The sequence below is a fragment of the Vombatus ursinus genome, unplaced genomic scaffold (assembly GCF_900497805.2).
Source record: "Vombatus ursinus unplaced genomic scaffold, bare-nosed wombat genome assembly UNPS02014874.1, whole genome shotgun sequence".
Taxonomy (NCBI): Eukaryota; Metazoa; Chordata; class Mammalia; order Diprotodontia; family Vombatidae; genus Vombatus; species Vombatus ursinus.
Window position 1 is genome coordinate 5774198 of NW_020954652.1, and position 13611 is coordinate 5787808.

Here is a 13611-nt window from a genome sequence, read left to right on the forward strand (position 1 = left end):
CACACACACACACACACACACACACACACACACACACACACACACACCCATCCCTAAACTGATAATTTAGTTAAGATGCAAGAGACAAGTAAGTTCATTTCCCTACAGGCTATGTGTCTGAATATTTTTCTGATGTGAGTAGAAGACTTTGTGGGTTTACCAAATCTCAACTTTTTAGATCGCAATTTCTTTACTTGCAAGTTTTATCCCTATAGTACAAAGGTTCTTAGCTTGGGGTCCATAGATCTCCAAAGAGTCAGTTGATAGACTTCAGGGTATCTGTGAATTTATGCGTGTTTTTTTTTTAATTTGATGACTTTGAATATGACTGCTTTTGAACCTTTGTTATCCTGTGTGTTTTGTTTTAGGCATTTAAAAACATTTATCATAGACTTTATCAGACTGTTAAAGGGGTCCAGGATACACACAAAAAAATTAAGGATCTCTCTTTTAGTAAAATCTAAGTTTCTTGAGTGTAAGAACTATTCCATTTGTTATCTGTGTACCTGGAATCTAGGACGGTGCCTAGCGTGTCATCGCTGTTTAATAAATGCTTGTTATATTGGGTTGGACTAGATCAGATCAGATTGGACTGAACTAAAATGTTTGCTCAGTTTTAGGAAACACCACATTCTAGGATGCTGAGCATCATATTGGGTGCTAAAATATAGTACCTAACTATGCAGAGATTCCACAGGTTTTTCTCTTTTTAAGCTTCATTAATTTCAAGATTGAAGTCAGAAATTGTCTCTTCCTTCCAAAACTGCCCTCTCTTTTTTGGTTGACACAAATGCAAAATCAGTTTGCATTTACCTTACCTCTCATCTTTTGCCTTTCTATCCCCGATGCCTTGGTCATCTGTAACTACTCCCTTCCACTGCCCCCAATTTGTGTCATTTTCCCTGAGCATATCAGGCTGCACACAGTCTTGTTTTAGGCAGCATCTTTGTTGAAATCAGACTCTCCAAATCTGTCTTTCTTATATTCTGTTCATCCTCTTACAACTCTCTTTGCTTATCTCCCTTTAACTATTAGACATACTACACAGCCACATATTGAGACCATGTATTGTGAGAGCGCACCTGTGTGTATGTGTGTGTGTGTGTGTGTGTGTGTGTGTGTGTGCGCGCACAGTATCCGCATGACATTGTAAATACTTTGGATGTGAGCTATTGTGTGACCTTTATTTACTTCCTTGGTCTGGGTAGATCAGATCTGGCCATGGGTCAGACCAGATGTGAAAATCATGGAAGAGGTTATCTTGGGCTGATGAAAAAACAGATCTCAGACACCACAAAGACCCCTTTAATTTGCAACTTGCATCACACAGAATGAAGATGTGATAGTTCAATCTGTCCAATTAGGGTAGAGAAATTGAATGGCTGCCATGTCTTTTTTTTTTAATCAAATGTAGCCACTTTCCCCAAAGTGACTTTGTAAAACATTTAGCATTTCCTATACTCAGTGAATTCCTGTGACTGAACTATTTGGCATATAAGCACACTCCAGAGATTTATTATAACAGAGCAATTTCATTGCTATACTTTATAGCATATGGAAACTTTTCAGCTGGTTGAGTACCAAAAACATCTGGCAGATGAAATAGATATACACCCAGAATAATATTCAATTAGTCAATATCAATGCAATGTAGAACTGAATTACAGAGACTGGAGTTGAGCAGAGATTCAACATTTACTAGATATCTTGAACCACTTCTGGAGACAAAATGTGTCTATTACATGACTTTTACCAGAGGCCAGTAAGTTAATCTCTCAGTGCTCCAGGTAAATCACTAAGATTTTAAGTTATGCAAAAGATGTCAGGCTGCCATGATAGAGAGAGGTGCCTCACCAAGGGTTGCCCATATTTATAAAGTCACAAGTCCATCTCAGATCTTATCTTCCTCTAATTCCTATGCTCCCCCCAAAACCACCAAAATGTAGGTGTAAAAATATTTATCCCTCTTTCCCCCTAACTTTTAACAAATCACACCAGTGCAAAAGGAAAAGTTGGGCTAGTGTCAATCAATCAACAAAGTGGAAAGGATTTGGGTTTCCAGGACTTGAGTGTTAAATACTTGCTCTCTTACTGAGTGACTCTAAAGGCAAGCTGTGACTATTTCCATCTGGGAGCCCAACTCAGTCATCAGAATGGGAATTGGGATAAGGATCCCTAGAGTCTGTAAGGACTACACCTGTTTTTAATGTGATATCAATTTTTCATTAATTTTCTGCTAGTATTTGTTTTGCCTCAAGACAGGATTAGCCATATGAGAAAAAACAACAATAAAAATCTTATTGAAAGTTTATCATTTGGATTATGAAACTGTATTGGAGAGGGCTTTGAGAGATGTAAAGCTGAAGCCTAAAGTTGTCTAAATGTTTAAGGTAATTTCATTCATTCTTCTTGATGAGACATTTAAGAAGTCAGTCAGTCAACAAGCATTTATTTATTAAGTGCTATGTGCCAAGAACATGGCAAAGCACTGGGAATACAGACACAAGCAAAAATATTACAGTCCCTGACCTCAAGGAGCTTACATTCTAATTGGGGGGTGGAGGGAGGTGACACATAAAAAAAAAGAGGTGAAAATTTGGGATCAGGGGAGAAGGTAGCCATATAGTGCTATGGTGAAGTCTGGGGAGTCAGGAATGGAGTTGGGAGAGGAATGAAGGAGTGAGTATGGCTGCCTTGGTCACTTCCTCAAAATGGAGGTTCCAGGAGGAACTCACCAATTAGAGAAGAAGTCTGGAGTGTTCTCAAAGACCTGCTAGGTGTTATTATTTTAAAATGTTCATTTACAATCTCAGCAAATACTTCCAATGCAGAACATTTTCTGAGGGAGGAAAAGGACATGTTCTGTGAAATTTTGAACATTCCATTAGCTTCAAATTTCGATCCTTTAGATTTCAGCATAACTGCAACCAAACTCTTTATTCCAGGAGGCAATAAGTAAATCCTCCTAGGATTTAAACACCTACTATGTGCAAAGTTCTGTCTTAGGTGCTCAGGATACAAAGAGATTCAGTACAAACTTTATTCTCAAGGAATTTGAGGCATTGTGTTTCCTTTCATTGAGTTCTTCAGGAAAAAGTCGGTTGAGTGGTTATCAGTTAGGTTGTAGAATGTATTTTCAGTCAAACACGAAATATGTTCTCTAGGATCAGTATTGATTGTTCAAATACTCAGTTTGACTTCTTTTTAGTGATTGTTCTATTGACATTATTGTAGTTATGTTGTATCTTGTTCCTGTGGTTCTGCTTTTTTTCAGTTTATCAGTTTGTATAAATCCTCCCACATTTCCCTGAATTCCTCATTTTTGTCAGTTTACTGCAGAATAATCCATTATATTCATATGCCATAATTTGTTCAGCCTTTCTGCAACCAGTATTTACCCACTTTGTTTACAGTTCTTTGTCACCACACAGAGTGATGCTTCGAATATTTTGGTCTAAATTAGACCTTTCTTTGGCCTTGTTGAGATTTTCCATAGTGTGATCAAGGGGTCAGGGAATAGGAAAAGCTTTTTTCTTCCAAATAATTTTCTGGAATGGTTGGACCAATGTACAGTTCCACCAGCTGTGTACCAGTGCACCTTTCCTCCCATAGCCTTTCCAACATTTTCTTTTTTTTTATTTTAGACAAATACTAAAGCTTAAATACATAGTAAGAAAAAAAAAGAAGCATTATAAACTTAAATATAAAATAAGAAAAAAACAAAAAAAAGTCACGTGCACAGCAGAACATAGGAGAGGATTCAAAATATATAGTAATAACTTTTCATTTCAAGAAAATCTATATATTAAATACTGTGCATTATGTTGAAAGCTGTCCATCTTTTCTTTGCTTCCTTGTAGGTTTTCTTTTGTTTTCTGCTGTATACTTTTTACTTTGTTCTTTTTTTCTCCCTCCCTTCCCTCTCTACCCACTACCGCAAGGCTACAATTGAGCATTGGATATATTTATATATAGGTATTGATATATACATGCACTTATACATACATACATAAACATATACTTTCCCTAAGAGATTCTAGTCCTAATCTTTTGTTTATGTTTGTGCATATCTCTTTTTTCTTCTCTCTCCTAACTCCTCTACTTTACTTCTACCTGCTACCTTACCCTCCTATTACTTAACCTACCCCCACTCTGGCAATCCTTCTCTTATCCTCCTATTTCCCTAAATCTAAACCCCCTTCTATATCCCTCTTTTAACCTGTTCCCACACCCTCCTTTCTCTCTCCTTTATCCCCTCCCCTCTCCCTATCCCCTTAGAGTTTTATTTCTTTCTAAATTTAGAAGATTTTTATACTCTTCTAAATGTATATGTATTTTCCCTTCTTAAACCCATTCCCCATGAGAGTAGGTTTCCAGTAGGTTTTCCTCTCCCCCATCTAATTCATCTGCATTGGTTCTTCCTCTTGCACATTGAATAATTTTACTTTTTGAAGTCATATCACACTCAGGTCTACTCCAATTTCCTTATAAGTTACCTAATTACTAGTAACAATCTTAGACATAGGTTTTACATTTTTCATACATAAAAGGTAAAAACATTCTTTCCTTATTTAGTCCCTTGGAATTGGTCATTGATATGTACCTTATATTTCTCTTGGCTCTTATATGTTAAATCTTCTGTTGAGTTCAGGGTTTTGTTTTTGTTTTTGTTTTTGTTTTTTTAACGAAGACCTGGAAGTCTGACAGTTGATCAAATGTCCATTTTTTTTTTTTCCATTCAGAATTATGCTCAGCTTTGCTGGGTATGATATTTTTGACCGGAAGCCCAGTTCTTTTGCTCTTTGATATATAGTGTTCCAAGACCTTTGATCGTTTCATGTCACCACTGCTAGGTCTTGTGTGATTTTAATTGTGGCACTGCCATATATAAATTGGTTTTTGTTGTTATTGTTGTTGTTATTGTTCGTAATATTTTGTCCTTGATCTGGGGATTTTGAAATTTAACTATAACATTCCTGTAAGTTTTCCTCATAGGATCTATTTCAGGTGGTGATTGGTGGATTTTTTCTATTTCTACTTTCCTCTCTCGTTCTAATGCTTTGGGACAATTTTCTTTAATTATTTCTTGGATTATTGTATCAAGATTCTTTTTTTGATCAGAACTTTCAGGTAGTCCAATTATTCTTATGTTTTCTCTTCTTGATCTGTTCTCTGGAATTATTGTTTTTCTTGTGAGATGTTCCACATTCTCTTCTATTTTTTCATTCTTTATATTTTGGGTTTTTTTTTTTTATGTCTTCATCTCTTATAACTTCACTAGCCTCCCCTTGCCCAATTCTGATTTTCAAAGAGTCATTTTCTTCCTTAAGATTCTGGATCTCCTTTTCTAATTGGTTGACTTTCTTCTCATAATCTTCTTGTTTTGCTTGTATTATTCTCATTTTTCTTCTTAGTTTTTCCTCAATCTCTCTCATTTGATTTTTAAAGTCTTTTTTAAGTTCTTCAATGAGTTCTTTTTGGGCAGGCGACCATTTGACATTACTCTTTGGAGTAAAAGAGGGTTTCTTTGCTTCATTATCTTCCTCTGAGGATGCACCCCAATCTCCTCTATTCCCATAGTAGCTCTCTATGGTTGGATTCTTTCTCCTTTGCCTGTGAATTTTTTTTTTGTAATTGTTTAGTTTTCATAATCACTTCTAGTCCCAGGGTATGGGGGATGATGCCTCTAGCTTCTGATCCTCTTCAGTTCTCTCCTCTGACTTGAACTCAAACCAAGACCTCTGTAAGTGCCCACAGCCAGTGATATCCCTCCTCATTGCTGATGCACTCACCCAGCCTGTGCTGTTTCCTTCTCACCCCCATCACATCTCCATAGCACAGCTGGGTCTGGCATTCCCCATCAGCAGAGGTTCCCTCGATCTTCTCCAGGTCAGACGCCCAACTCCCCTCACTGTCCCTGGGGTAAAAGTTCCTGTGGCTGGGGCCCAGGCAGCCTCCCAAAGCAGCTAACCCCAGGGCTTGCCGCTTGTTGTTAAAGCGGACCCTAGCCTGGAGGTGTTTACTCTTCACAGGGAGGAAATCTCGTCCTGAGGACCCCTCTACTGCCCCTACTCTTACTTGTTTTCACTGAATCACCCAGAAGCCTATTTTATCTCTTTTGTGGAGGAAAATCTTGAGAGCTTGAAATTTTCTCTCTCTGTCTCTCTATCTCTCTGTCTCTCTGTCTCTCTGTCTCTCTCTCTCTCTCCCTCTCTCTCTCTCTCCCTCTGTCTTTCACTCTCTCCAACTTTGCAAACTGTTAGGGTGTAGAATACAACCTCAGAGTTGTTTTGTACTTTTCTGTTAGTGATCTGGAGCTTTCACAGAGCTGATAATAGTTTGCAGATTTTCTTTGGAAAATGTTTTTGTTCAGATTCTTTTACCATTTATGTATTGGGTCTTGATGATGCTATAACTGTCTAGAGTATTGATGATTCTTGATATGTGTGAACTTGACGATCTAACTCAAAAATTTCTGGACTAATGTATCCATTGGACTCTTGAGATTTGGGGCCATAGCAGAAAAATAGTTCCCTAGACCTAGGAAAGGTTATTGGGTCTTAATAGGAGCTTTATAGGAACAGCTGCATCAAGTCCCAGATCATCAGAAACTTACAAAGTGAAATTGTATTCAGAGAAACTAAATATATAAAAAGTTATCATGTAACTTCCTTTTTCCCCCTTTTTCTCCCTCTCCCCTCCCCCCAAACTAGAGATGGCTACCATTAGACACAAATATGTAGATATATGTAAAATCATTCTATACATACTTCTATTTATCAGTTCTTTCTCTGGATGCAGTTAGCATCCTTATTCATATGTCCTTTGTATTTATAGCAGCTTTCTTTGTGGTAGCAAAGACCTGGAAATTGAAGGGTTGCTCATCAATTGGGGAATGGCTGAACAAGTTGTAGTATATGATTGTGATGGAATACTACTGTGCTTTAGGAAATGATGAACTGGATGATCTTAGAAAAAACATGGAAAGATTTGCACGAAATAATGAAGAGCAAAGTGAACAGAACCAAGACATTGTTGTGTACAGTAACAGCAATATTGTTTTAAGAACAGCTTTGAGCAGATTTACATTTTTGGAAGGATATTGATGAGTCAGAGAGTGACCAAAGCAGGGCAATCTGGATAGTCAGGTCACCTGGAGGCTGTTCCAAGTGAGGGTCAGTTATGGGTATGTTTAACCTGAAGAAAGTGGGGAAGGAGAGAAGGGAATAACCATTATATAGTGTCTGCTATGTGTTAGACACTGTGCTAAGAGTTTATTTTGTTTTTTGTTTTTGCAAATATTATTTCATTTTATCCTCACAACAACCCTGGGAGTAGGTACTATGATCCTCATATGAAAGAAGAAGAAACTGAGGCTGGATGAGGTTAAGTGATTTGCCTTTGATCACACAACTCTTAAGAGTCTGAGGCGATATTTGAACTCGGGCCTTCTGGACTTCAAGTCCAGCTCTGGATCCATTGAACAGCTAGGTGGTAAAGTGGAAAGACCTGGAGTCAAGAAGACCTGGTCTCAAATCCAACTTCTGACAATTACTAGCTGTGTGATCTTGGCAAAGTCACTTAATCTCTGCCTGCCTCAGTTTTCTCATCTGCAAAATGTAGATAAAAATAAAATAAATACCTTCCTGTCTGGGTTGTCGGAGGATAACATTTTTAAGATAATATTTTGAGATAATATTTTTAAAGAGTTTTGCAAACCTTAGCGTGCTATGTAAATACTAGTGTTGGTGGTGATGAGGGTGGGTGATGATGATGATAACACTTAGCTGCCTAGAGCCAAAAGAGATCTGAGAGGCCAGTCAGTCCAATCTTCTTATTTTACAGTTGTGGAAAGTGAGGGTTAAGGAGGTTGAATAACTTGCCCAAGGGAATATGTGTCAAAGGTGGGGTTTGAACTCAGGTCTTCTGACTCACTTAGTCAATAAGCATTTATTAAGTGCCTGCTATCTGTGCTAAGGGCAGCTAGGTGGTGTGGTGAATAGAGTTCTGGGCCTGGAGTTGGAAGACTTATCTTTGTGAGGTCAAAATCTGGCCTCAGGCATGTAATAGCTGTGTGACCCTGGGCAAGCCACTTAACCCTGTTTGCCTCAGTTTCCTCATCTGTAAAATGAGCTGGAGTAGGAAATGGCAAACTACTCCAGTATCTTTGCCAAAAAGGTCTCAAATGATGTCATTTTAGTTGGAACTTAAAAGGAAGCTAGGGAGGTCAATAGGTGGGGTTCAAGAGGGAGAGCATTCCAGACATGGAGGACGGCCAGAGAAAATGCCTGGAGCCAAGAGATGGAGTGGCTTGTTCATGAAACATCCAGTGTCACTGGATAGAAGAGTATACACTGGGGAGTAATGTGTAAAAAGACTGGAAAGGTTGGTGGGAGGGGACTCTAGCTTACGAAGGGCTTTGAATGCCAAACAGAAAATTTTGTATTTGATCCAGGAGGTGAGAGGCAGCCTGGAGTTTACCAAGTAAGGGGGTGACATAATTGGACTGGTGCTTTGGGAAAACCTCCAGAGTTACTGCTCTTCTCCCCTGAACCATGCTGCCTTCTCGGTTAAGTGATTTATCTAGGTTTGGTAATATGGAGCAGAGCCAGAATTTGGATCCAGTCTCTCTGACTCAAAATTCTCTATAGTGAGATTCAGCATACTGTCATAACTAGAGTTCGAGGACAGCCAGTGTAAGTCAGGATGAGAAAGGTCAAGATTGCAAGTCCCAGGAAAGCCACAGGGTGAGAGGAAGGCTGGGAGTCTCCATCTGGAATCATAGTCTGGGATTTCATAATGGGAATGGCCATTTGGGAACATAAACATAGAAGATGGCTCTAGAGTTTGAACATAAGGCAGGAAGGGGCATGTGGTATATGATAACTATTAATTCATACCTAAGCAAAGTAGGGGGAGGGGAGAAGAAAAAAAAAGAAATTTACATGATAACTTTATTATATATTTAAAAGGAATAGCAACTTTATTATATTTACAAAGAATAGCAAGTTGTATATAAATTTGCAGTTTCATGTGCAATCATCTTTTTTTAAATTATACTATGTCGTGGAAATGCTTGTTTTATTCCGTAAATCAAAAACAAAATAAATAATTTTAAAAAAAGAACAGTGGTTGTAGAATCAGAAGAAGTTAATTCAAATACTGTCTCTGACACTTACTGTTTATGTGACCTAGGGCAAGTCACTAAACCTTCCTGGGCCTCAGTTTCCTCATCTGTAAAATTCAGGAGTTGAGCTAGTTGGTTTCTAAGGTTCCTTCCAGCTGTATATCTGTGATCCTATCAACCTAAGCCAGGATGGGGCAGAAAATGGACAGAGAGTCAAATTTCAGGCAATCAGTGGAGGTTCCAATGGATAAGTACTAGCATCAGAGAGAGCTGCCAGCATATGTGAGGAACCTAGCCAATTGGACACTTGAATACAAGGTCAGGACCCCAGCCAAGGAGACACTTGAGCTCCAGCAGGTTCCAACTGCTGGGAGATTGGGTGGTTCATGTAGGTCACTACTTCGATGATGAGAATGCTAACCCATAGGATCATAGATTTCAAACAAGAAATAACCTTATATTTCATGCAATAACAGCAACAATAGACAGAATGGATATGGCACTTTAAGTTTTGCAGAACACTTTATAATTATTATGTAATTTGATCCTCACAACCACTCTGTGAAGTAGGTGCTGTTATTATCCCCATTTGGCAGATGACAAAACTGAGATAGGTAGAAGTTAAGTGACTTGCCCACGGTCACAAAGCTAATATGTTTTTGACGCTGGATTTGAACCCAGATTTTCCTGACTCCAGTTCTAGCATTCTATCCATTTTGTCATTCATTTTACAAATAAGGAAACTGAGTCCCAGAGAGGTTAAGTGGATGACTCAAAGTTAGACAGGTAGTACAGGCAGTTAGGAGCTAGATGGTACAGAATGCTAGAACTGAAGTCAGGAAAATCTGGGTTCAAATCTAGCTTTAGACACTTACTGACTTGAGACCGTAGGCAAGTCACTTAACCACTCTGCCTCAGTTTCCTCACCTGTAAAATGGGGGTAATAATAGCACCTACCTCACAAGGTTATCATGAGGCTCAAATGAGATTTCTAGTACAATGGGAAGAGAAAAAGCTCTGGAATTTGGAGTTGGGTTTACATGGAGTTCAAATCCCAACCATGCTACTTATAATCTGTTTGACCTTGGGAAAGTCATTTGAACTATTTGGGTCTCCATTTCCTCATCTGTAAAATGAGAGGGCTAGAACAGATAGCTTCTGAGGTCCCTTTTAGCTCTAAATCTATGATGTCATAATACCCAGCCTAGGTACAGAATTGGTCTTAGATTTTGGAGACACCTTAGTATTGAGTGGAGGGAGTAAGGTGGGAGGGAGTGGGATATTACAACTATCTTCAAATATATGAAAGACTGTCATAGGGAAGAGGAATTAAAATTGTGCTCCTTGGCTCACATGGGTAAGAGCTAGGCCCTTCCCTCTCCTCCTCTCCCAAATCTGGTAGTACCTTCTCACACAGAATTAGTTTGCACTTAATATTGTATACATCTTCTATCTACTTATGTGATAGAGGTGATAGGTTGGAGCTCCAATGGTCAATTCCAGGGACACATGTACTCTGGTCTGGTCTCTTACTCCTGGTTGGTTGTGGAGGAGGGGAACAGAGAAGGCTGTGTGCCAAAGAAGACTGGCCGTTGAGCCAGGAGGAGCTATGCATAAAAGGAAAAAGAACTTCTCGTCTCCTTTTTGGAGCGTATCATTTCAGACTCAGTAAGCCTCTCCCTCAAACTTGCAGCCAGCAAGAAGGGAAAAGTAAATCTCATTTCCCTTCTTCCAATGCCAACAATGGCAACTACATACCCATGGCAGCAAGAAAACATTTGCCTAGATGAGTTTGACACTAGACCTTAAGTTCCTGGCTGCCTCTTCTGCTTTGTGTTTTTATCCCTGAAGAAAGGTTACTTAACATTAATCCTGAGATGTACGTTTCTAGCCTTGGCAGCTACCTCGTAAACTCGGTTTTGGGACCATGTACGTCTTAGTCCTGGTTGTTTAGCAGAAGGTTGTCTATAAAACAACAGCCCCAAAGAGAAACTACCATTGCCATGAGGATCAATCACTCTCAAACTTTTTGGCCTCATTACCTCCTTATACTCTTGAAAATTATAGAGGAGCCCCCTCAAAGAGCTTTTGTTTATGTGGGTTATATATAGCAATATTGATTGTATTAGAAATTAAAATGTCTTAGTGTTATCATGAAAATATTCTTGACCTCACAGACCCCCAGAAGAAGCTCTTGGAAACTCCCCTAGGTCCCTGGACCACACTTTGGGAATCACTGGTATAAATGAAAGGCTTTCCAGGAGATCTAGAGTTGTGAACTCTGCAGACAGTGCAGTTTAGAGGTAAAAAGTGAAATATGTGCTCAGCAGCGCCGCAGATCTACTGGGAATCTTTACCTCCTGAGAGAATATAATAATAATGGTATGTTTTTGTTTCATATCGCAAGTACCTGTCGGTGCACCCTTGTGAGTTTTTTATGTCTTGAGCATTTCTTTTGTAGCAGAAGAAATAAATAGTTGTTCTATATGTGATGTGTATTACTTTGTGTATTGAATAACTTTTCTGAAACAGACATCATTTAATGTTTTAGGGGAAGACCTCAGACACAAGCCAACTCTAAGTTTTTTGAAGAGAATTTCCCCACAGTTTTCTTTTCCCCCCTCTACTTGGGGCATTATGAGCCAGAGAATGTGAAAAGAGTTTGATTCCCTAACTTTGGGTTCAGGCTCCCCCAGAACATGACCTTTGTCTACATGAGCTCAGAGCCTTACATGAGTGAGGGTTCCCCCTCCCACACTGCAGGCCAGAGATGAACCTGATATGTCCATATGATCTCCCTCATAGAATGTAAAATCACTGAGTCCAGTGACCATTTTATTTTTGTTTATATGATGTCAGCACCTAGGACAGTGCCTGCTATATTGTAGGCATTTGATAAATGCTTGTTGATTGATTGATTGATTGATTGATTGAGCATGGGTAGAAACTACAGATTTGGGTTCTGTGTGAGAAAAAAACAAAACAAAATAAAAAACAACTTACCAAGAGCTATCCTAAGTCTAGCAGGCTTGTTGAGCAAACTCCTTTTAACAGTGCAAATTGGCTTTTGCCCTGCAACATATTGTCTTAGAGAGTGGGGCTCTGAGAGGTTGTCACTTTTCCACAGTCACACAGTCACATAAGAAATCAGATTTAACCTGCTTTTATTTATATTAGAGATATTCCTCTTGCACATAGTAGGTGTCTAATGTTTGTTGAATTAGTGTAATCGTATGCATTTCATGCTTCCTTGTAGTTTATGAGCTCCTTGAATATAGGAGCTAGGTATAATTTTATCTTTATCCAAGCTTCATACATTGCCCATTGCCTTGTATATAGCAAACATTTAATATTTGTCCTATATACTGAATTTGGAGATGCTCAAACTAATAAATATTTTTAAAAGTTCAATAGGCTATCTTACTAGTCAAGTCAACAAGCATTTCTTAAGCACTTCCTAGATGCTAGGTATCATGCTAAATTCTAGAAATATAAAAACAAGCAAAAAAAGGAGTTCTTTCCCTCCAAGAACTTACATTCTAGAAGGGGAAAGTGGGAGAGAAGAGCACTACCCTTCATTAGAAATCTTCCAATGGAAGACAGATGGCCAATTGTCAAAAATGCTGTCAAAGGAGTTTTGGTTGTGATGTAGAGTCACTTGAATGAGATGGCCTCTGGTGCCCCTTAAAATTCTGGGGTTCTGAGCCCACCTTCTGCTGAGCCTATGAGTAGGCATTGAGTAGGTGCAATCACTAGGCCCTATTATCTGCCTTAGATTCATAGATTTACAGTTGAAAGGAAACTCAGAGGTCTTCTAGCCCTCCTCCTTTATCTTATAGATGAGGAAATTGAGGCCTATAGAAATTAAGTGACTTAGCCAAAGTCACAAAGATAGTTGTGTCGTAGTCAGGATTTGAACTCAGTTTCTGTAACTGCAAATAGAGCCTTCCTTTGACTATACCAATTTAACAATACAACGAACATGTATGAAGCACTTATTTGCCCAGAGCACTATACTAGGTGCTTGGGAGATATAAAGCTTAGGAAAGACAAGTTCCCTACCCTCGTGGAGCTTCTAGTCCCTTCTTCAGAGGCTAGAGCAAAGGAGAAAAGCATGGTAGCTGATGTCATGGGATTTCAAGGTGTCTAGGGGGAAGGAGAAGAAAAGGAATGACTTCTTTTTTCTCAATATTTTCTCTAGTAGGAGAAAATGCATTGATAACTACAATAACTACATGAACTGATAACTACAATACATGGCCTGTGCAGTAGAGAGGTCCTCCCACCCCCAACCCCCACCAAAAAAAAATCCTTTGTGAGGTCAGAGAAGTAAATTTTTTTTTAAAACTAATTTATTTATTCTTAGTTTTCAACATTCACTTTCACAAGATTTTGAGTTCCAAATTTTCTCCCCATCTCTCCCCTCCTCCACCCCAAGACAGTGTGCATTCTGAATACCCCTTACCCCAATCTGCCCTCCCTTC

At 38.9% G+C, this 13611-nt stretch overlaps 1 protein-coding gene across 1 annotated transcript in view; it reads left to right on the top strand.

Moving 5' to 3' along the window:
• The window catches only part of KITLG (KIT ligand), a 144522-nt gene extending 133198 nt beyond the window's left edge, over positions 1 to 11324 (top strand). The window contains exon 10 of the mRNA XM_027842528.1: positions 11305 to 11324. The gene's annotated coding sequence lies outside the window, so the exon portion shown is untranslated. The remainder of the gene's footprint in view (positions 1 to 11304) is intronic.
• The last annotated feature ends 2287 nt before the right edge of the window (positions 11325 to 13611 follow it).